The sequence below is a fragment of the Schistocerca gregaria genome, unplaced genomic scaffold (genome assembly GCF_023897955.1).
Source record: "Schistocerca gregaria isolate iqSchGreg1 unplaced genomic scaffold, iqSchGreg1.2 ptg000169l, whole genome shotgun sequence".
Lineage (NCBI taxonomy): Eukaryota > Metazoa > Arthropoda > Insecta > Orthoptera > Acrididae > Schistocerca > Schistocerca gregaria.
The window spans coordinates 7,005,998-7,031,677 of NW_026061724.1; positions in this window are offsets into that span (position 1 = coordinate 7,005,998).

Consider the following 25,680-nt stretch of genomic DNA (forward strand, 5'->3'; position numbering starts at 1 on the left):
GTAATCTGTGGACTATCAGAGTGTTGATGAATCACAGTACTTGCATCGGGATTGAATACAACAGTCACCAAAAGCACTTTCCTCTATAAAAGTTATGTCTCAAACAGTCTACGCTTTGATCGTTCTCTGGAAGACCAGTAGTAATTTCCGAAGCACATCTGGAGGCAATCTGTAATAAGTGGACTGTCAGAGTGTTGATGAAACACAGAAATTGCATCGGGATTTAATACAACGGTCACCATTCGTACTTTCCTCCACGGGAGGTATGTCTCAAACAGACTACGCTTTGATCGTTCCCTGGAAGACCAGTAGTAGTTTCCGATGCCCATCTGGTGGCATTCTGTAATCTGTGGACTATCAGAGTGTTGATGAAACAAAGATATTGCATCGTGATTGAGTACAGGAGGCACCATGCGCACTTTCCTCCATGGAAGTAATGTCTCTAACAGTCTACGATTCGATCGTTCCCTGGAAGACCAGTATTAGTTTCCTATGCACATCTGGATGCATTCTGTAATCTGTGGACTATCAGAGTGCTGATGAAACACAGAAATTGCATCGGGATTGAATACAAGAGTCACCATGAGAACGTTCCTCCATGGGAGTAATGTCTCAAACAGTCTATGCTTTGATCGCTCCCTGGAATATCAGTAGTAGTTTCCGATGCTCATCTTGAGGCATTCTGTAATCTGTGGACTATCAGAGTGTTAATGAAACACAGATATTGTATCGGGACCGAATACAACAGTCACCATGCGCACATTCCTTTATGGGAGTAATGTCTCAAACAGTCTATGCTTTAATCGTTCCCTGGAAGACCAGTAGTAGTTTCCGATGCACATCTGGAGACATTCTGCAATCTGTGGACTATCAGAGTGTTGATGAAACACAGATATTGCATCGGGATTGAATACAACAATCACCATGCGCACTTTCCTCCTAGGGAGTATTGTCTCAGACAGTCTACGCTTTAATCGTTCCCAGGAAGACCAGTAGTAGTTTCAGATACTCATCTGGAGGCATTCTGTAATCTGTGGACTATCAGAGTGTTGATGAAACTCAGAAAATGCATCGGGATTGTGTAAAACAGTCACCATGTGCACTTTCCTCCATGTGAGTAATTCTAATACAGGCTACGCTTTGATCGTTCCCTGGAAGACCAGTAGTAGTTTCCGATGCACATCTGGAGGCATTCTGCAATCTGTGGACTCTCAGACTGTTGATGAAACACAGAAATTGCATCAGGATTGAATACAAAAGTCACCATTCGCACTTTCCTCCATGTGAGTATTGTCACAAACAGTCTAATTTGATCGTTCCCTGGAAGACCAGTAGTAGTTTCCGATGCACATCTGGAGGCATTCTGTAATCTGTGGACTATCAGAGTTCTGATGAAACACAGAAATTGCATCGGGATTGAATACAACGGTCCCCACGCGCACTTTCCACCATGGGGGAAATGTCTCTAACAGTCTACGCTTTGATCGTTCCCTGGAAGACCAGTAGTAGTTTCCGATGCACATCTGGAGGCATTCTGTAATCTGTGGACTATCAGAGTATTGATGAAACACAGAAATTGCATCGGGATTAAATTCAACAGTCATCATGCGCACTTTCCTCCATGGCAGTAATGTCTGTAACAGTCTACGCTTTGATCGTTCCCTGGAAGACCAGTAGTAGTTACCGATGCACATCTGTAGGCATTCAGTAATCTGTGTACTATCAGAGTGTTGATGAATCATATAAATTGCATCGGGATTAAATACAACAGTCATCATGCGCACTTTCCTCCATGGGAGTAATGTCTCTAACAGTCTACGCTTTGATCATTCCCTGGAAGACCAGTAGTAGTTTCCGATGCCCATCTGGTGGCATTCTGCAATTTGTGGACTATCAGAGTGTTGATGAAACACAGAAATTGCATCGGGATTGAATACAACGGTCACCATGCGCACTTTCCTCCATGGGAGTAATGTCTCAAACAGTCTACGCTTTGATCGTTCCCTGGAAGACCAGCAGTAGTTTCCGATTCACTTCTGGAGGCATTCTGTAATCTGTGGTCTATCAGACTGTTGATGAAACACAGAAATTGCATCGGGATTGACTACAGTCACCAAGTGCACTTTCCTCCATGGGAGTAATGTCTCAAACAGTCTACGCTTTGATAATTCCCTGGAAGACCAGTAGTAGTTCCGATGCACGTCTGGAGGCATTCTGTAATCAGTGGTCTGTCAGAGTGTTGATGAAACACAGAAATTGCATCGGGATTGAATACAACAGTCACCATGCGCACTTTCCTCCATGGGAGTAATGTCTCAAACAGTCTACGCTTTGATCGTTCCCTGGAAGACCAGCAGTAGTTTCCGATGCACATCTGGAGGCATTCTGTAATCTGTGGTCTATCAGACTGTTGATGAAACACAGAAATTGCATCGGGATTGAATATAACAGTCAGCATTCGCACTTTCCTCCATTGTAGTAATGTCTCTAACAGTCTACGATTTGATTATTCCCTGGAAGACCAGTAGTAGTTTCCGATGCACATCTGGAAGCATTCTGTAATCTGTGGACTATCTGAGTGTTGATGAACCACAGAAATTGCATCGGAATTGAATATAACAGTCACCATGCGTACTTTCCTCCAAGGGAGCAGTGTCTCAAACAGTCTACGCTTTGATCGTTCCCTGGAAGACCAGTAGTAGTTTCCGATGCACATATGGAGGCATTCTGTAATCTGTGGACGTTCAAAGTGTTGATGAAACACAATAATTGCATCTGGATTGAATACCCAGTCACCATGCGCACTTTCCTCCACGGGAGTAATGTCTCAAACAGTCTACGCTTTGATTGTTCCCTGGGAGACCAGTAATAGTTCCGATGCACGTCTCGTGCCATTCTGTAATCTGTGGACTATCAGAGTGTTGATGAAACACAGAAATTGCATCGGCATTGAATACAACAGCAACCATGCGCACTTTCCTCCATGGGGGTAATTCTCAAACAGTCTATGCTTTGATCGTTCCCTGGAAGGCCAGTAGCAGTTTCCGATGCACATCTGGAGGCATTCTGTAATCTGTGTACCTTCAAAGTGTGTATTGAAACACAGAAATTGCCTCGGGATTGAATACAAAAGTCACCATGCGCACTTTCCACCATGGGAGTAATGTCTCAAACAGTCTACGCTTTGATCGTTCCCTGGAAGACCAGTAGTAGTTACCGATGCACATCTGGAGGTATTCTGTAATCTGTGACCTATCTGAGTGTTGATGAAACACAGAAATTGCGTCAGGATTGAATACAACAGTCACCATGCGCCCTTTTCTCCATGGAAGTAATGTCTCAAACAGTCTACTCTTTGATCGTTCCCTGGAAGACCAGTAGTAGTTTCCGATACACAACTGGAGGCATTCTGTAATCTGTGGACTATCAGAGTGTTGATGAATCACATAAATTGCATCGGGATTAAATACAACAGTCATCATGCGCACTCTCCTCCATGGGAGTAATGTCTCTAACAGCCTACGCTTTGATCTTTCCCTGGAAGACCAGTAGTAGTTTCCTATGCACATTTGCAGGCATTCTGTAATCTGTGGACTATCAGAGTGCTGATGAAACACAGAAATTGCATCGGGACTGAATACAACAGTCACCATTCGCACTTTCCTTTATGGGAGTAATGACTCAAACAGTCTATGTTTTGATCGTTCCCTGGAAGACGAGTAGTAGTTTCCGATGCACATCTGGAGACAATCTGTAATCTGTGGACTATCAGAGTGTCGATGAAACACAGAAATTTCATCGGGATTGAATACAACAGTCACCATGCGCACTTTCCTCCATGGGAGTAATGTCTCATACAGTCTACGTGTTGATCGTTCCCTGGAAGAGCAGTAGTAGTTTACGATGCACATCTGGCGGCATTCTGTAATCTGTGGACTATCCGACTGTAGATGAAACTGAGAAATTCCATCGGGATTGAATACAACAGTCACCATCCGCACTCTCCTCCATGGGAGTAATTCTCAAACAGGCTACGCTTTGATCGTTCCTTGGAAGACCCGTAGTAGTTTCCGATGCACATCTGGAGGCATTCTGTAGTCTGTGGACTCTCAGACTGTTGATGAAACACAAAAATTTGCATCGGGGTTAAATACAACAGGCACCATGCGCACTTTCCTCCATGGGAGTAATGTCTTAAACAGACTACGCTTTGATCGTTCCCTGGAAGACCAGTAGTAGTTTCCGATGCACATCTGTAGGTATTCTGTAATCTGTGTACTATCAGAGTGTTGATGAATCATATAAATTGCATCGGGATTACATACAACAGTCATCATGCGCACTTTCCTCCATGGGAGTAATGTCTCTAACAGTCTACGCTTTGATCATTCCCTGGAAGACCAGTAGTAGTTTCCGATGCCCATCTGGTGGCATTCTGCAATCTGTGGACTATCAGAGTGTTGATGAAACACAGAAATTGCATCGGGATTGAATACAACGGTCACCATGCGCACTTTCCTCCATGGGAGTAATGTCTCAAACAGTCTATGCTTTGATCGCTCCCTGGAATATCAGTAGTAGTTTCCGATGCTCATCTTGAGGCATTCTGTAATCTGTGGACTATCAGAGTGTTAATGAAACACAGATATTGCATCGGGACCGAATACAACAGTCACCATGCGCACATTCCTTTATGGGAGTAATGTCTCAAACAGTCTATGCTTTAATCGTTCCCTGGAAGACCAGTAGTAGTTTCCGATGCACATCTGGAGACATTCTGTAATCTGTGGACTATCAGAGTGTTGATGAAACACAGAAATTGCATCGGGATTGAATACAACAATCACCATGCGCACTTTCCTCCTAGGGAGTATTGTCTCAGACAGTCTACGCTTTAATCGTTCCCAGGAAGACCAGTAGTAGTTTCAGATACTCATCTGGAGGCATTCTGTAATCTGTGGACTATCAGAGTGTTGATGAAACTCAGAAAATGCATCGGGATTGTGTAAAACAGTCACCATGTGCACTTTCCTCCATGTGAGTAATTCTAATACAGGCTACGCTTTGATCGTTCCCTGGAAGACCAGTAGTAGTTTCCGATGCACATCTGGAGGCATTCTGCAATCTGTGGACTCTCAGACTGTTGATGAAACACAGAAATTGCATCAGGATTGCATACAAAAGTCACCATTCGCACTTTCCTCCATGGGAGTATTGTCTCACACAGTCTATTTTTTGATCGTTCCCTGGAAGACCAGTAGTAGTTTCCGATGCACATCTGGAGGCGTTCTGTAATCTGTGGACTATCAGAGTTCTGATGAAACACAGAAATAGCATCGGGATTGAATACAACGGTCCCCACGCGCACTTTCCACCATGGGAGAAATGTCTCTAACAGTCTACGCTTTGATCGTTTCCTGGAAGACCAGTAGTAGTTTCAGATGCACATCTGGAGGCATTCTGTAATCTGTGGACTATCATAGTGCTGATGAAATACAGAAATTGCATCGGGATTGAATACAACAGTCACCATGCGCACTTTCTTCCATGGAAGTAATGTCTCTAACAGTCTATGCTTTGATCGTTCCCTGGAAGACCAGTAGTAGTTTCCGATGCACATCTGGAGGCATTCTGTAATCTGTGGGCTATCAGAGTGTTGATGAAACACAGAAATTGCATCGGGATTGAATACAGCCGTCACCATGCGCACTTTCCTCCATGGAAGTAATGTCTCTAACAGTCTATGCTTTGATCGTTCCCTGGAAGACCAGTTGTAGTTTCCGATGCACATCTGGAGGCATTCTGTAATCTGTGGGCTATCAGAGTGTTGATGAGACACAGAAATTGCATCGGGATTGAATAAAGCCGTCACCATTCGCACTTTCCTCCATGGAAGTAATGTCTCTAACAGTCTACGCTTCGATCATTCTTTGGAAGGCCAGTAGTAGTTTCCAATGCACATCTGGAGGCATTCTGTAATCTGTGGACTCTCAGAGTGCTGATGAAACACAGAAATTGCATCAGGATTGAATACAACTGTCACCATGAAAACTTTTATCCATGGCAGTAATGCCTCAAACAGTCTATGCTTTGATCGTTCCCTGGAAGACCAGTGGTAGTTTCGGATGCACATCTGGAGGCATTCTGCAATCTGTGGACTACCAGAGTGTTGATGAAACACAGAAATAGCATCGGGACCGAATACAACAGTCACCATGCGCACTTTCCTTTATGGGAGTAATGTCTCAAACTGTCTACGCTTTGATCGTTTACTGGAAGACCAGTAGTAGTTTCCGATGCACATCTGGAGGCATTCTGTAGTCTGTGGACTCTCAGACTGTTGATGAAACACAAAAATTTGCATCGGGGTTAAATACAACAGGCACCATGCGCACTTTCCTCCATGGGAGTAATGTCTTAAACAGACTACGCTTTGATCGTTCCCTGGAAGACCAGTAGTAGTTTCCGATGCCCATCTGGTGGCATTCTGTAATCTGTGGACTATCAGAGTGTTGATGAAACAAAGATATTGCATCGTGATTGAGTACAGGAGGCACCATGCGCACTTTCCTCCATGGAAGTAATGTCTCTAACAGTCTACGATTCGATCGTTCCCTGGAAGACCAGTATTAGTTTCCTATGCACATCTGGATGCATTCTGTAATCTGTGGACTATCAGAGTGCTGATGAAACACAGAAATTGCATCGGGATTGAATACAAGAGTCACCATGAGAACGTTCCTCCATGGGAGTAATGTCTCAAACAGTCTATGCTTTGATCGCTCCCTGGAATATCAGTAGTAGTTTCCGATGCTCATCTTGAGGCATTCTGTAATCTGTGGACTATCAGAGTGTTAATGAAACACAGATATTGCATCGGGACCGAATACAACAGTCACCATGCGCACATTCCTTTATGGGAGTAATGTCTCAAACAGTCTATGCTTTAATCGTTCCCTGGAAGACCAGTAGTAGTTTCCGATGCACATCTGGAGACATTCTGTAATCTGTGGACTATCAGAGTGTTGATGAAACACAGAAATTGCATCGGGATTGAATACAACAATCACCATGCGCACTTTCCTCCTAGGGAGTATTGTCTCAGACAGTCTACGCTTTAATCGTTCCCAGGAAGACCAGTAGTAGTTTCAGATACTCATCTGGAGGCATTCTGTAATCTGTGGACTATCAGAGTGTTGATGAAACTCAGAAAATGCATCGGGATTGTGTAAAACAGTCACCATGTGCACTTTCCTCCATGTGAGTAATTCTAATACAGGCTACGCTTTGATCGTTCCCTGGAAGACCAGTAGTAGTTTCCGATGCACATCTGGAGGCATTCTGCAATCTGTGGACTCTCAGACTGTTGATGAAACACAGAAATTGCATCAGAATTGCATACAAAAGTCACCATTCGCACTTTCCTCCATGGGAGTATTGTCTCACACAGTCTATTTTTTGATCGTTCCCTGGAAGACCAGTAGTAGTTTCCGATGCACATCTGGAGGCGTTCTGTAATCTGTGGACTATCAGAGTTCTGATGAAACACAGAAATTGCATCGGGATTGAATACAACGGTCCCCACGCGCACTTTCCACCATGGGAGAAATGTCTCTAACAGTCTACGCTTTGATCGTTTCCTGGAAGACCAGTAGTAGTTTCAGATGCACATCTGGAGGCATTCTGTAATCTGTGGACTATCATAGTGCTGATGAAATACAGAAATTGCATCGGGATTGAATACAACAGTCACCATGCGCACTTTCTTCCATGGAAGTAATGTCTCTAACAGTCTATGCTTTGATCGTTCCCTGGAAGACCAGTAGTAGTTTCCGATGCACATCTGGAGGCATTCTGTAATCTGTGGGCTATCAGAGTGTTGATGAAACACAGAAATTGCATCGGGATTGAATACAGCCGTCACCATGCGCACTTTCCTCCATGGAAGTAATGTCTCTAACAGTCTATGCTTTGATCGTTCCCTGGAAGACCAGTTGTAGTTTCCGATGCACATCTGGAGGCATTCTGTAATCTGTGGGCTATCAGAGTGTTGATGAGACACAGAAATTGCATCGGGATTGAATAAAGCCGTCACCATTCGCACTTTCCTCCATGGAAGTAATGTCTCTAACAGTCTACGCTTCGATCATTCTTTGGAAGGCCAGTAGTAGTTTCCAATGCACATCTGGAGGCATTCTGTAATCTGTGGACTCTCAGAGTGCTGATGAAACACAGAAATTGCATCAGAATTGAATACAACTGTCACCATGAAAACTTTTATCCATGGCAGTAATGCCTCAAACAGTCTATGCTTTGATCGTTCCCTGGAAGACCAGTGGTAGTTTCGGATGCACATCTGGAGGCATTCTGCAATCTGTGGACTACCAGAGTGTTGATGAAACACAGAAATAGCATCGGGACCGAATACAACAGTCACCATGCGCACTTTCCTTTATGGGAGTAATGTCTCAAACTGTCTACGCTTTGATCGTTTACTGGAAGACCAGTAGTAGTTTCCGATGCACATCTGGAGGCATTCTGTAGTCTGTGGACTCTCAGACTGTTGATGAAACACAAAAATTTGCATCGGGGTTAAATACAACAGGCACCATGCGCACTTTCCTCCATGGGAGTAATGTTTTAAACAGTCTATTCTTTGATCGTACCCTGGAAGACCAGAAGTAGTTTCCGATGCACATCTGGAGGCATTCTGTAATCTGTGGACTATCAGAGTGTTGATGAAACACAGAAATTGCATCGGGATTAAATACAACTGTCACCATGCGCACTTTCCTCCATGGGAGTATTGTCTCAAACAGTCTACGCTTTGGTCGTACCAAGGAAGACCAGTAGTAGTTTCCGATGCACATCTGTAGGCATTCTGTAATCTGTGTACTATCAGAGTGTTGATGAATCATATAAATTGCATCGGGATTAAATACAACAGTCATCATGCGCACTTTCCTCCATGGGAGTAATATCTCTAACAGTCTACGCTTTGATCATTCCCTGGAAGACCAGTAGTAGTTTCCGATGCCCATCTGGTGGCATTCTGCAATCTGTGGACTATCAGAGTGTTGATGAAACACAGAAATTGCATCGGGATTGAATACAATTGTCACCATGCGCACTTTCCTCCATGGGAGTAATGTCTCAAACAGTCTACGCTTTGATCGTTCCCTGGAAGACCAGCAGTAGTTTCCGATTCACTTCTGGAGGCATTCTGTAATCTGTGGTCTATCAGACTGTTGATGAAACACAGAAATTGCATCGGGATTGGCTACAGTCACCAAGTGCACTTTCCTCCGTGGGAGTAATGTCTCAAACAGTCTACGCTTTGATAATTCCCTGGAAGACCAGTAGTAGTTCCAATGCACATCTGGAGGCATTCTGTAATCAGTGGTCTGTCAGAGTGTTGATGAAACACATAAATTGCATCGGGATTGAATACAACAGTCACCATGCGCACTTTGCTCCATGGGAGTAATGTCTCAAACAGTCTACGCTTTGATCGTTCCCTGGAGACCAGCAGTAGTTTCCGATGCACATCTGGAGGCATTCTGTAATCTGTGGTCTATCAGACTGTTGATGAAACACAGAAATTGCATCGGGATTGAATATAACAGTCAGCATTCGCACTTTCCTCCATTGTAGTAATGTCTCTAACAGTCTACGATTTGATTATTCCCTGGAAGACCAGTAGTAGTTTCCGATGCACATCTGGAAGCATTCTGTAATCTGTGGACAATCTGAGTGTTGATGAACCACAGAAATTGCATCGGAATTGAATATAACAGTCACCATGCGCACTTTCCTCCAAGGGAGCAGTGTCTCAAACAGTCTACGCTTTGATTGTTCCCTGGGAGACCAGTAATAGTTCCGACGCACGTCTCGTGCCATTCTGTAATCTGTGGACTATCAGAGTGTTGATGAAACACAGAAGTTGCATCGGCATTGATTTCAACAGCCACCATGCGCACTTTCCTCCATGGGGGTAATTCTCAAACAGTCTATGCTTTGATCGTTCCCTGGAAGGCCAGTAGCAGTTTCCGATGCACATCTGGAGGCATTCTGTAATCTGTGTACCTTCAAAGTGTGTATTGAAACACAGAAATTGCCTCGGGATTGAATACAAAAGTCACCATGCGCACTTTCCACCATGGGAGTAATGTCTCAAACAGTCTACGCTTTGATCGTTCCCTGGAAGACCAGTAGTAGTTACCGATGCACATCTGGAGGCATTCTGTACTCTGTGACCTATCTGAGTGTTGATGAAACACAGAAATTGCGTCGGGATTGAATACATCAGTCACCATGCGCCCTTTTCTCCATGGAAGTAATGTCTCAAACAGTCTACGCTTTGATCGTTCCCTTGAAGACCAGTAGTAGTTTCCGATGCTCATATGGAGGCAATCTGTAATCTGTGGACTATCAGAGTGTTGATGGAACACAGAAATGGCATCGGGATTCAATACAACAGTCACCATGCACACTTTCCTCCATGCGAACAGTGTCTCAAACAGTCTACTCTTTGATCGTTCTCTGGAAGACCAGTAGTAGTTTCCGATGCACATATGGAGGCATTCTGTAATCTGTGGACGTTCAAAGATTTGATGAAACACAATAATTGCATCTGGATTGAATATCCAGTCACCATGCGCACTTTCTTCCACGGGAGTAATGTCTCAAACAGTCTACGCTTTGATTGTTCCCTGGGAGACCAGTAATAGTTCCGATGCACGTCTCATGCCATTCTGTAATCTGTGGACTATCAGAGTGTTGATGAAACACAGAAATGGCATCGGGATTCAATACAACAGTCACCATGCACTCTTTCCTCCATGCGAACAGTGTCTCAAACAGTCTACGCTTTGATCGTTCCCTTGAAGACCAGTAGTAGTTTCCGATGCTCATCTGGAGGCAATCTGTAATCTGTGGACTATCAGAGTGTTGATGGAACACAGAAATGGCATCGGGATTCAATACAACAGTCACCATGCACTCTTTCCTCCATGCGAACAGTGTCTCAAACAGTCTACTCTTTGATCGTTCCCTGGAAGACCAGTAGTAGTTTCCGATGCACAACTGGAGGCATTCTGTAAACTGTGGACTATCAGAGTGTTGATGAATCACATAAATTGCATCGGGATTAAATACAACAGTCATCATGCGCACTCTCCTCCATGGGAGTAATGTCTCTAACAGCCTACGCTTTGATCTTTCCCTGGAAGACCAGTAGTAGTTTCCGATGCACATCTGGAGGCATTCTGTAATCTGTGAACTATCTGAGTGTTGATGAAACACAGAAATTGCGTCGGGATTTAATACAACAGTCACCATGCGAACTTTCCTCCATGGAAGTAATGTCTCAAACAGTCTACGCTTTGATCGTTCCCTCGAAGACCAGTAGTTGTTTCCGATGCCCATCTGGTGGCATTCTGTAATCTGTGGACTATCAGAGTGTTGATGAAACACAAAAATTGCATCGGAATTGAATACAACAGGCACCATGCGCACTTTCCTCCATGGAAGTAATGTCCCTAACAGTCTACGATTTGATCGTTCCCTGGAAGACCAGTAGTAGTTTCCTATGCACATTTGCAGGCATTCTGTAATCTGTGGACTATCAGAGTGCTGATGAAACACAGAAATTGCATCGGGACTGAATACAACAGTCACCATTCGCACTTTCCTTTATGGGAGTAATGACTCAAACAGTCTATGTTTTGATCGTTCCCTGGAAGACGAGTAGTAGTTTCCGATGCACATCTGGAGACAATCTGTAATCTGTGGACTATCAGAGTGTCGATGAAACACAGAAATTTCATCGGGATTGAATACAACAGTCACCATGCGCACTTTCCTCCATGGGAGTAATGTCTCATACAGTCTACGTGTTGATCGTTCCCTGGAAGAGCAGTAGTAGTTTACGATGCACATCTGGCGGCATTCTGTAATCTGTGGACTATCCGACTGTAGATGAAACTGAGAAATTCCATCGGGATTGAATACAACAGTCACCATCCGCACTCTCCTCCATGGAAGTAATTCTCAAACAGGCTACGCTTTGATCGTTCCTTGGAAGACCAGTAGTCGTTTCCGATGCACATCTGGAGGCATTCTGTAATCTGTGGACTATCAGAGTATTGATGAAACACAGAAATTGCATCGGGATTAAATTCAACAGTCATCATGCGCACTTTCCTCCATGGCAGTAATGTCTGTAACAGTCTACGCTTTGATCGTTCCCTGGAAGACCAGTAGTAGTTACCGATGCACATCTGTAGGCATTCTGTAATCTGTGTACTATCAGAGTGTTGATGAATCATATAAATTGCATCGGGATTACATACAACAGTCATCATGCGCACTTTCCTCCATAGGAGTAATGTCTCTAACAGTCTACGCTTTGATCATTCCCTGGAAGACCAGTAGTAGTTTCCGATGCCCATCTGGTGGCATTCTGCAATCTGTGGACTATCAGAGTGTTGATGAAACACAGAAATTGCATCGGTATTGAATACAACGGTCACCATGCGCACTGTCCTCCATGGGAATAATGTCTCAAACAGTCTACGCTTTGATGGTTCCGTGGAAGACCAGCAGTAGTTTCCGATTCACTTCTGGAGGCATTCTGTAATCTGTGGTCTATCAGACTGTTGATGAAACACAGAAATTGCATCGGGATTGACTACAGTCACCAAGTGCACTTTCCTCCGTGGGAGTAATGTCTCAAACAGTCTACGGTTTTGATAATTCCCTGGAAGACCAGTAGTAGTTCCGATGCCCATCTCGTGGCATTCTGCAATCTGTGGAGTATCAGAGTGTTGATGAAACACAGAAATGGCATCGGGATTGAATACAACTGTCACCATGCGCACCTTCCTCCGTGGGAGTAATGTCTCAAACAGTCTACGCTTTGATCGTTCCCTGGAAGACCAGTAGTAGTTTCCGATGCAAATCTCGTTGCATTCTGTAATCTGTGGACTATTAGAGTGTTGATGAATCACAGTAATTGCATCGGGATTGAATACAACAATCACCATGCGCACTTTCCTCCTAGGGAGTATTGTCTCAGACAGTCTACGCTTTAATCGTTCCCAGGAAGACCAGTAGTAGTTTCAGATACTCATCTGGAGGCATTCTGTAATCTGTGGACTATCAGAGTGTTGATGAAACTCAGAAAAGGCATCGGGATTGTGTAAAACAGTCACCATGTGCACTTCCTCCATGTGAGTAATTCTAATACAGGCTACGCTTTGATCGTTCCCTGGAAGACCAGTAGTAGTTTCCGATGCACATCTGGAGCCATTCTGCAATCTGTGGACTCTCAGACTGTTGATGAAACACAGAAATTGCATCAGGATTGAATACAAAAGTCACCATTCGCACTTTACTCCATGTGAGTATTGTCACAAACAGTCTATTTTTTGATCGTTCCCTGGAAGACCAGTAGTAGTTTCCGATGCACATCTGGAGGCATTCTGTAATCTGTGGACTAACAGAGTTCTGATGAAAAACTGAAATTGCATCGGGATTGAATACAACGGTCCCCACGCGCACTTTCCACCATAGGAGAAATGTCTCTAACAGTCTACGCCTTGATCGTTCCCTGGAAGACCAGTAGTAGTTTCCGATGCACATCTGGAGGCATTCTGTAATCTGTGGACTATCAGAGTATTGATGAAACACAGAAATTGCATCGGGATTAAATTCAACAGTCATCATGCGCACTTTCCTCCATGGCAGTAATGTCTGTAACAGACTACGCTTTGATCGTTCCCTGGAAGACCAGTAGTAGTTACCGATGCACATCTGTAGGCATTCTGTAATCTGTGTACTATCAGAGTGTTGATGAATCATATAAATTGCATCGGGATTAAATACAACAGTCATCATGCGCACTTTCCTCCATGGGAGTAATGTCTCTAACAGTCTACGCTTTGATCATTCCCTGGAAGACCAGTAGTAGTTTCCGATGCCCATCTGGTGGCATTCTGCAATCTGTGGACTATCAGTGTGTTGATGAAACACAGAAATTGCATCGGGATTGAATAGAACGGTCACCATGCGCACTTTCCTCCATGGGAGTAATGTCTCAAACAGTCTACGCTTTGATCGTTCACTGGAAGACCAGCAGTAGTTTCCGATTCACTTCTGGAGGCATTCTGTAATCAGTGGTCTGTCAGAGTGTTGATGAAACACAGAAATTGCATCGGGATTGAATACAACAGTCACCATGCGCACTTTCCTCCATGGGAGTAATGTCTCAAACAGTCTACGCTTTGATCGTTCCCTGGAAGACCAGCAGTAGTTTCCGATGCACATCTGGAGGCATTCTGTAATCTGTGGTCTATCAGACTGTTGATGAAACACAGAAATTGCATCGGGATTGAATTTAACAGTCAGCATTCGCACTTTCCTCCATTGTAGTAATGTCTCTAACAGTCTACGATTTGATTATTCCCTGGAAGACCAGTAGTAGTTTCCGATGCACATCTGGAAGCATTCTGTAATCTGTGGACTATCTGAGTGTTGATGAACCACAGAAATTGCATCGGAATTGAATATAACAGTCACCATGCGCACTTTCCTCCAAGGGAGCAGTGTCTCAAACAGTCTACGCTTTGATCGTTCCCTGGAAGACCAGTAGTAGTTTCCGATGCACATATGGAGGCATTCTGTAATCTGTGGACGTTCAAAGTGTTGATGAAACACAATAATTGCATCTGGATTGAATACCCAGTCACCATGCGCACTTTCCTCCACGGGAGTAATGTCTCAAACAGTCTACGCTTTGATTGTTCCCTGGGAGACCAGTAATAGTTCCGATGCACGTCTCGTGCCATTCTGTAATCTGTGGACTATCAGAGTGTTGATGAAACACAGAAATTGCATCGGCATTGAATACAACAGCCACCATGCGCACTTTCCCTCATGGGGGTAATTCTCAAACAGTCTATGCTTTGATCGTTCCCTGGAAGGCCAGTAGCAGTTTCCGATGCACATCTGGAGGCATTCTGTAATCTGTGTACCTTCAAAGTGTGTATTGAAACACAGAAATTGCCTCGGGATTGAATACAAAAGTCACCATGCGCACTTTCCACCATGGGAGTAATGTCTCAAACAGTCTACGCTTTGATCGTTCCCTGGAAGACCAGTAGTAGTTACCGATGCACATCTGGAGGCATTCTGTAATCTGTGACCTATCTGAGTGTTGATGAAACACAGAAATTGCGTCAGGATTGAATACTACAGTCACCATGCGCCCTTTTCTCCATGGAAGTAATGTCTCAAACAGTCTACGCTCTGATCGTTCCCTTGAAGACCAGTAGTAGTTTCCGATGCTCATATGGAGGCCATCTGTAATCTGTGGACTATCAGAGTGTAGATGGAACACAGAAATGGCATCGGGATTCAATACAACAGTCACCATGCACACTTTCCTCCATGCGAACAGTGTCTCAAACAGTCTACTCTTTGATCGTTCCCTGGAAGACCAGTAGTAGTTTCCGATGCCCATCTGGTGGCATTCTGCAATCTGTGGACTATCAGAGTGTTGATGAAACACAGAAATTACATCGGTATTGAATACAACGGTCACCATGCGCACTTTCCTCCATGGGAATAATGTCTCAAACAGTCTACGCTTTGATGGTTCCGTGGAAGACCAGCAGAAGTTTCCGATTCACTTCTGGAGGCATTCTGTAATCTGTGGTCTATCAGACTGTTGATGAAACACAGAAATTGCATCGGGATTGACTACAGTCACCAAGTACACTTTCCTCCGTGGGAGTAATGTCTCAAACAGTCTACGCTTTGATAATTCCCTGGAAGACCAGTAGTAGTTCCGATGCCCATCTCGTGGCATTCTGCAATCTGTGGAGTATCAGAGTGTTGATGAAACACAGAAATTGCATCGGGATTGAATACAACTGTCACCATGCGCACCTTCCTCCGTGGGAGTAATGTCTCAAACAGTCTACGCTTTGATCGTTCCCTGGAAGACCAGTAGTAGTTTCCGATGCAAATCTCGTTGCATTCTGCAATCTGTGGACTATTAGAGTGTTGATGAATCACAGTAATTGCATCGGGATTGAATACAACAATCACCATGCGCACTTTCCTCCTAGGGAGTATTGTCTCAGACAGTCTACGCTTTAATCGTTCCCAGGAAGACCAGTAGTAGTTTCAGATACTCATCTGGAGGCATTCTGTAATCTGTGGACTATCAGAGTGTTGATGAAACTCAGAAAAGGCATCGGGATTGTGTAAAACAGTCACCATGTGCACTTTCCTCCATGTGAGTAATTCTAATACAGGCTACGCTTTGATCGTTCCCTGGAAGACCAGTAGTAGTTTCCGATGCACATCTGGAGGCATTCTGTAATCTGTGGACGTTCAAAGTGTTGATGAAACACAATAATTGCATCTGGATTGAATACCCAGTCACCATGCGCACTTTCCTCCACGGGAGTAATGTCTCAAACAGTCTACGCTTTGATTGTTCCCTGGGAGACCAGTAATAGTTCCGATGCACGTCTCGTGCCATTCTGTAATCTGTGGACTATCAGAGTGTTGATGAAACACAGAAATTGCATCGGCATTGAATACAACAGGCACCATGCGCACTTTCCCTCATGGGGGTAATTCTCAAACAGTCTATGCTTTGATCGTTCCCTGGAAGGCCAGTAGCAGTTTCCGATGCACATCTGGAGGCATTCTGTAATCTGTGTACCTTCAAAGTGTGTATTGAAACACAGAAATTGCCTCGGGATTGAATACAAAAGTCACCATGCGCACTTTCCACCATGGGAGTAATGTCTCAAACAGTCTACGCTTTGATCGTTCCCTGGAAGACCAGTAGTAGTTACCGATGCACATCTGGAGGCATTCTGTAATCTGTGACCTATCTGAGTGTTGATGAAACACAGAAATTGCGTGAGGATTGAATACAACAGTCACCATGCGCCCTTTTCTCCATGGAAGTAATGTCTCAAACAGTCTACGCTCTGATCGTTCCCTTGAAGACCAGTAGTAGTTTCCGATGCTCATATGGAGGCAATCTGTAGTCTGTGGACTATCAGAGTGTTGATGGAACACAGAAATGGCATCGGGATTCAATACAACAGTCACCATGCACACTTTCCTCCATGCGAACAGTGTCTCAAACAGTCTACTCTTTGATCGTTCCCTGGAAGACCAGTAGTAGTTTCCGATGCACAACTGGAGGCATTCTGTAATCTGTGGACTATCAGAGTGTTGATGAAACACAAAAATTGCATCGGAATTGAATACAACAGGCACCATGCGCACTTTCCTCCATGGAAGTAATGTCCCTAACAGTCTACGATTTGATCGTTCCCTGGAAGAACAGTAGTAGTTTCCTATGCACATTTGCAGGCATTCTGTAATCAGTGGTCTGTCAGAGTGTTGATGAAACACAGAAATTGCATCGGGATTGAATACAACAGTCACAATGCGCACTTTCCTCCAAGGAAGGTATGTCTCAAACAGACTACGCTTTGATCGTTCCCTGGAAGACCAGTAGTAGTTTCCGATGCACATCTGGTTTCATTCTGTAATTTGTGGACTATCAGAGTGTTGATGAAACACAAAAATTGCATCGGAATTGAATACAACAGACACCATGCGCACTTTCCTCCATGGAAGTGATGTCTCTAACAGTGTACGATTTGATCGTTCCCTGGAAGACCAGTAGTAGTTTCCTATGCACATTTGCAGGCATTCTGTAATCTGTGGCCTATCAGAGTGCTGATGAAACACAGAAATTGCATCGGGACTGAATACAACAGTCACCATTCGCACTTTCCTTTATGGGAGTAATGACTCAAACAGTCTATGTTTTGATCGTTCCCTGGAAGACGAGTAGTAGTTTCCGATGCACATCTGGAGACAATCTGTAATCTGTGGACTATCAGAGTGTCGATGAAACATAGAAATTTCATCGGGATTGAATACAACAGTCACCATGCGCACTTTCCTCCATGGGAGTAATGTCTCATACAGTCTACGTGTTGATCGTTCCCTGGAAGAGCAGTAGTAGTTTACGATGCACATCTGGCGGCATTCTGTAATCTGTGGACTATCCGACTGTATATGAAACTGAGAAATTCCATCGGGATTGAATACAACAGTCACCATCCGCACTCTCCTCCATGGGAGTAATTCTCAAACAGGCTACGCTTTGATCGTTCCTTGGAAGACCAGTAGTAGTTTCCGATGCACATCTGGAGGCATTCTGTAATCTGTGGACTATCAGAGTATTGATGAAACACAGAAATTGCATCGGGATTAAATTCAACAGTCATCATGCGCACTTTCCTCCATGGCAGTAATGTCTGTAACAGTCTACGCTTTGATCGTTCCCTGGAAGACCAGTAGTAGTTACCGATGCACATCTGTAGGCATTCTGTAATCTGTGTACTATCAGAGTGTTGATGAATCATATAAATTGCATCGGCATTACATACAACAGTCATCATGCGCACATTCCTCCATGGGAGTAATGTCTCTAACAGTCTACGCTTTGATCATTCCCTGGAAGACCAGTAGTAGTTTCCGATGCCCATCTGGTGGCATTCTGCAATCTGTGGACTATCAGAGTGTTGATGAAACACAGAAATTGCATCGGGATTGAATACAACGGTCACCATGCGCACTTTCCTCCTTGGGAGTAATGTCTCAAACAGTCTACGCTTTGATGGTTCCCTGGAAGACCAGCAGTAGTTTCCGATTCACTTCTGGAGGCATTCTGTAATCTGTGGTCTATCAGACTGTTGATGAAACACAGAAATTGCATCGGGATTGACTACAGTCACCAAGTGCACTTTCCTCCGTGGGAGTAATGTCTCAAACAGTCTACGCTTTGATAATTCCCTGGAAGACCAGTAGTAGTTCCGATGCCCATCTGGTGGCATTCTGCAATCTGTGGAGTATCAGAGTGTTGATGAAACACAGAAATTGCATCGGGATTGAATACAACTGTCACTATGCGCACCTTCCTCTGTGGGAGTAATGTCTCAAACAGTCTACGCTTTGATCGTTCCCTGGAAGACCAGTAGTAGTTTCCGATGCAAATCTCGTTGCATTCTGTAATCTGTGGACTATCAGAGTGTTGATGAATCACAGTAATTGAATCGGGATTGAATACAACAAACACCAAAAGCACTTTCCTCTATAAAAGCTATGTCTCAAACAGTCTACGCTTTGATCGTTCTCTGGAAGACCAGTAGTAATTTCCGAAGCACATCTGGAGGCAATCTGTAATAAGTGGACTGTCAGAGTGTTGATGAAACACAGAAATTGCATCGGGATTTAATACAACAGTCACCATTCGTACTTTCCTCCACGGGAGGTATGTCTCAAACAGACTACGCTTTGATCGTTCCCTGGAAGACCAGTAGTAGTTTCCGATGCCCATCTGGTGGCATTCTGTAATCTGTGGACTATCAGAGTGTTGATGAAACAAAGATATTGCATCGTGATTGAGTACAGGAGGTACCATGCGCACTTTCCTCCATGGAAGTAATGTCTCTAACAGTCTACGATTTGATCGTTCCCTGGAAGACCAGTAGTAGTTTCCTATGCACATCTGGATGCATTCTGTAATCTGTGGACTATCAGAGTGCTGATGAAACACAGAAATTGCATCGGGATTGAATACAAGAGTCACCATGAGAACGTTCCTCCATGGGAGTAATGTCTCAAACAGTCTATGCTTTGATCGCTCCCTGGAATATCAGTAGTAGTTTCCGATGCTCATCTTAAGGCATTCTGTAATCTGTGGACTATCAGAGTGTTAATGAAACACAGATATTGCATCGGGACCGAATACAACAGTCACCATGCGCACATTCCTTTATGGGAGTAATGTCTCAAACAGTCTATGCTTTAATCGTTCCCTGGAAGACCAGTAGTAGTTTCCGATGCACATCTGGAGACATTCTGTAATCTGTGGACTATCAGAGTGTTGATGAAACACAGAAATTGCATCGGGATTGAATACAACAATCACCATGCGCACTTTCCTCCTAGGGAGTATTGTCTCAGACAGTCTACGCTTTAATCGTTCCCAGGAAGACCAGTAGTAGTTTCAGATACTCATCTGGAGGCATTCTGTAATCTGTGGACTATCAGAATGTTGATGAAACTCAGAAAATGCATCGGGATTGTGTAAAACAGTCACCATGTGCACTTTCCTCCATGTGAGTAATTCTAATACAGGCTACGCTTTGATCGTTCCCTGGAAGACCAGTAGTAGTTTCCGATGCACATCTGGAGGCATTCTGCAATCTGTGGACTCTCAGACTGTTGATGAAACACAGAAATTGCATCAGGATTGAATACAAAAGTCACCATTCGCACTTTTCTCCATGTGAGTATTGTCTCAAACAGTCTATTTTTTGATCGTTCCCTGGAAGACCAGTAGTAGTTTCCGATGCACATCTGGAGGCATTCTGTAATCTGTGGACTATCAGAGTATTGATGAAACACAGAAATTGCATCGGAATTAAATTCAACAGTCATCATGCGCACTTTCCTCCATTCCAGTAATGTCTGTAACAGTCTACGCTTTGATCGTTCCCTGGAAGACCAGTAGTAGTTACCGATGCACATCTGTAGGCATTCTGTAATATGTGTACTATCAGAGTGTTGATGAATCATATAAATTGCATCGGGATTAAATACAACAGTCATCATGCGCACTTTCCTCCATGGGAGTAATGTCTCTAACAGTCTACGCTTTGATCATTCCCTGGAAGACCAGTAGTAGTTTCCGATGCCCATCTGGTGGCATTCTGCAATCTGTGGACTATCAGAGTGTTGATGAAACACAGAAATTGCATCGGGATTGAATACAACGGTCACCATGCGCACTTTCCTCCATGGGAGTAATGTCTCAAACAGTCTGCGCTTTGATCGTTCCCTGGAAGACCAGCAGTAGTTTCCGATTCACTTCTGGAGGCATTCTGTAATCTGTGGTCTATCAGACTGTTGATGAAACACAGAAATTGCATCGGGATTGACTACAGTCACCAAGTGCACTTTCCTCCATGGGAGTAATGTCTCAAACAGTCTACGCTTTGATAATTCCCTGGAAGACCAGTAGTAGTTCCGATGCACATCTGGAGGGATTCTGTAATCAGTGGTCTGTCAGAGTGTTGATGAAACACAGAAATTGCATCGGGATTGAATACAACAGTCACCATGCGCACTTTCCTCCATGGGAGTAATGTCTCAAACAGTGTACGCTTTGATAATTCCCTGGAAGACCAGTAGTAGTTTCCGATGCACATCTGGAAGTATTCTGTAATCTGTGGACCATCTGAGTGTTGATGAACCACAGAAATTGCATCGGAATTGAATATAACAGTCACCATGCGCACTTTCGTCCAAGGGAGCAGTGTCTCAAACAGTCTACGCTTTGATCGTTTCCTGGAAGACCAGTAGTAGTTTCCGATGCACACATGGAGGCATTCTGTAATCTGTGGACGTTCAAAGTGTTGATGAAACACAATAATTGCATCTGGATTGAATACCCAGTCACCATGCGCACTTTCCTCCACGGGAGTAATGTCTCAAACAGTCTACGCTTTGATTGTTCCCTGGGAGACCAGTAATAGTTCCGATGCACGTCTCGTGCCATTCTGTAATCTGTGGACTATCAGAGTGTTGATGAAACACAGAAATTGCATCGGCATTGAATACAACAGCCACCATGCGCACTTTCCTCCATGGGGGTAATTCTCAAACAGTCTATGCTTTGATCGTTCCCTGGAAGGCCAGTAGCAGTTTCCGATGCACATCTGGAGGCATTCTGTAATCTGTGTACCTTCAAAGTGTGTATTGAAACACAGAAATTGCCTCGGGATTGAATACAAAAGTCACCATGCGCACTTTCCACCATGGGAGTAATGTCTCAAACAGTCTACGCTTTGATCGTTCCCTGGAAGACCAGTAGTAGTTACCGATGCACATCTGGAGGCATTCTGTAATCTGTGACCTATCTGAGTGTTGATGAAACACAGAAATTGCGTCGGGATTGAATACAACAGTCACCATGCGCCCTTTTCTCCATGGAAGTAATGTCTCAAACAGTCTACGCTTTGATCGTTCCCTTGAAGACCAGTAGTAGTTTCCGATGCTCATCTGGAGGCAATCTGTAATCTGTGGACTATCAGAGTGTTGATGGAACACAGAAATGGCATCGGGATTCAATACAACAGTCACCATGCACTCTTTCCTCCACGCGAACAGTGTCTCAAACAGTCTACTCTTTGATCGTTCCCTGGAAGACCAGTAGTAGTTTCCTATGCACAACTGGAGGCATTCTGTAATCTGTGGACTATCAGAGTGTTGATGAATCACATAAATTGCATCGGGATTAAATACAACAGTCATCATGCGCACTCTCCTCCATGGGAGTAATGTCTCTAACAGACTACGCTTTGATCTTTCCCTGGAAGACCAGTAGTAGTTTCCGATGCACATCTGGAGGCATTCTGTAATCTGTGAACTATCTGAGTGTTGATGAAACACAGAAATTGCGTCGGGATTTAATACAACAGTCACCATGCGCACTTTCCTCCATGGAAGTAATGTCTCAAACAGTCTACGCTTTGATCGTTCCCTCGAAGACCAGTAGTAGTTTCCGATGCCCATCTCGTGGCATTCTGTAATCTGTGGACTATCAGAGTGTTGATGAAACACAAAAATTGCATCGGAATTGAATACAACAGGCACCATGCGCACTTTCCTCCATGGAAGTAATGTCCCTAACAGTCTACGATTTGATCGTTCCCTGGAAGACCAGTAGTAGTTTCCTATGCACATTTGCAGGCATTCTGTAATCTGTGGACTATCAGAGTGCTGATGAAACACAGAAATTGCATCGGGACTGAATACAACAGTCACCATTCGCACTTTCCTTTATGGGAGTAATGACTCAAACAGTCTATGTTTTGATCGTTCCCTGGAAGACGAGTAGTAGTTTCCGATGCACATCTGGAGACAATCTGTAATCTGTGGACTATCAGAGTGTCGATGAAACACAGAAATTTCATCGGGATTGAATACAACAGTCACCATGCGCACTTTCCTCCATGGGAGTAATGTCTCATACAGTCTACGTGTTGATCGTTCCCTGGAAGAGCAGTAGTAGTTTACGATGCACATCTGGCGGCATTCTGTAATCTGTGGACTATCCGACTGTAGATGAAACTGAGAAATTCCGTCGGGATTGAATACAACAGTCACCATCCGCACTCTCCTCCATGGGAGTAATTCTCAAACAGGCTACGCTTTGATCGTTCCTTGGAAGACCAGTAGTCGTTTCCGATGCACATCTGGAGGCATTCTGTAATCTGTGGACTATCAGAGTATTGATGAAACACAGAAATTGCATCGGGATTAAATTCAACAGTCATCATGCGCACTTTCCTCCATAGTAGTAATGTCTGTAACAGTCTACGCTTTGATCGTTCCCTGGAAGACCAGTAGTAGTTACCGATGCACATCTGTAGGCATTCTGTAATCTGTGTACTATCAGAGTGTTGATGAATCATATAAATTGCTTCGGGATTACATACAACAGTCATCATGCGCACTTTCCTCCATGGGAGTAATGTCTCTAACAGTCTACGCTTTGATCATTCCCTGGAAGACCAGTAGTAGTTTCCGATGCCCATCTGGTGGCATTCTGCAAACTGTGGACTATCAGAGTGTTGATGAAACACAGAAATTGCATCGGTATTGAATACAACGGTCACCATGCGCACTTTCCTCCATGGGAGTAATGTCTTAAACAGTCTATGCTTTGATCGCTCCCTGGAATATCAGTAGTAGTTTCCGATGCTCATCTTGAGGCATTCTGTAATCTGTGGACTATCAGAGTGTTAATGAAACACAGATATTGCATCGGGACCGAATACAACAGTCACCATGCGCACATTCCTTTATGGGAGTAATGTCTCAAACAGTCTATGCTTTAATCGTTCCCTGGAAGACCAGTAGTAGTTTCCGATGCACATCTGGAGACGTTCTGTAATCTGTGGACTATCAGAGTGTTGATGAAACACAGAAATTGCATCGGGATTGAATACAACAATCACCATGCGCACTTTCCTCCTAGGGAGTATTGTCTCAGACAGTCTACGCTTTAATCGTTCCCAGGAAGACCAGTAGTAGTTTCAGATACTCATCTGGAGGCATTCTGTAATCTGTGGACTATCAGAGTGTTGATGAAACTCAGAAAATGCATCGGGATTGTGTAAAACAGTCACCATGTGCACTTTCCTCCATGTGAGTAATTCTAATACAGGCTACGCTTTGATCGTTCCCTGGAAGACCAGTAGTAGTTTCCGATGCACATCTGGAGGCATTCTGCAATCTGTGGACTCTCAGACTGTTGATGAAACACAGAAATTGCATCAGGATTGAATACAAAAGTCACCATTCGCACTTTCCTCCATGTGAGTATTGTCTCAAACAGTCTATTATTTGATCGTTCCCTGGAAGACCAGTAGTAGTTTCCGATGCACATCTGGAGGCATTCTGTAATCTGTGGACTATCAGAGTTCTGATGAAACACAGAAATTGCATCGGGATTGAATACAAAGGTCCCCACGCGCACTTTCCACCATGGGAGAAATGTCTCTAACAGTCTACGCTTTGATCGTTCCCTGGAAGACCAGTAGTAGTTTCCGATGCACATCTGGAGGCATTCTGTAATCTGTGGACTATCAGAGTATTGATGAAACACAGAAATTGCATCGGAATTAAATTCAACAGTCATCATGCGCACTTTCCTAAATGGGAGTAATGTCTCTAACAGTCTACGCTTTGATCATTCCCTGGAAGACCAGTAGTAGTTTCCGATGCCCATCTGGTGGCATTCTGCAATCTGTGGACTATCAGAGTGTTGATGAAACACAGAAATTGCATCGGGATTGAATACAGCGGTCACCATGCGCACTTTCCTCCATGGGAGTAATGTCTCAAACAGTCTACGCTTTGATCGTTCCCTGGAAGACCAGCAGTAGTTTCCGATTCACTTCTGGAGGCATTCTGTAATCTGTGGTCTATCAGACTGTTGATGAAACACAGAAATTGCATCGGGATTGACTACAGTCACCAAGTGCACTTTCCTCCATGGGAGTAATGTCTCAAACAGTCTACGCTTTGATAATTCCCTGGAAGACCAGTAGTAGTTCCGATGCACATCTGGAGGGATTCTGTAATCAGTGGTCTGTCAGAGTGTTGATGAAACACAGAAATTGCATCGGGATTGAATACAACAGTCACCATGCGCACTTTCCTCCATGGGAGTAATGTCTCAAACAGTCTACGCTTTGATAATTCCCTGGAAGACCAGTAGTAGTTTCCGATGCACATCTGGAAGCATTCTGTAATCTGTGGACTATCTGAGTGTTGATGAACCACAGAAATTGCATCGGAATTGAATATAACAGTCACCATGCGCACTTTCCTCCAAGGGAGCAGTGTCTCAAACAGTCTACGCTTTGATCGTTTCCTGGAAGACCAGTAGTAGTTTCCGATGCACATATGGAGGCATTCTGTAATCTGTGGACGTTCAAAGTGTTGATGAAACACAATAATTGCATCTGGATTGAATACCCAGTCACCATGCGCACTTTC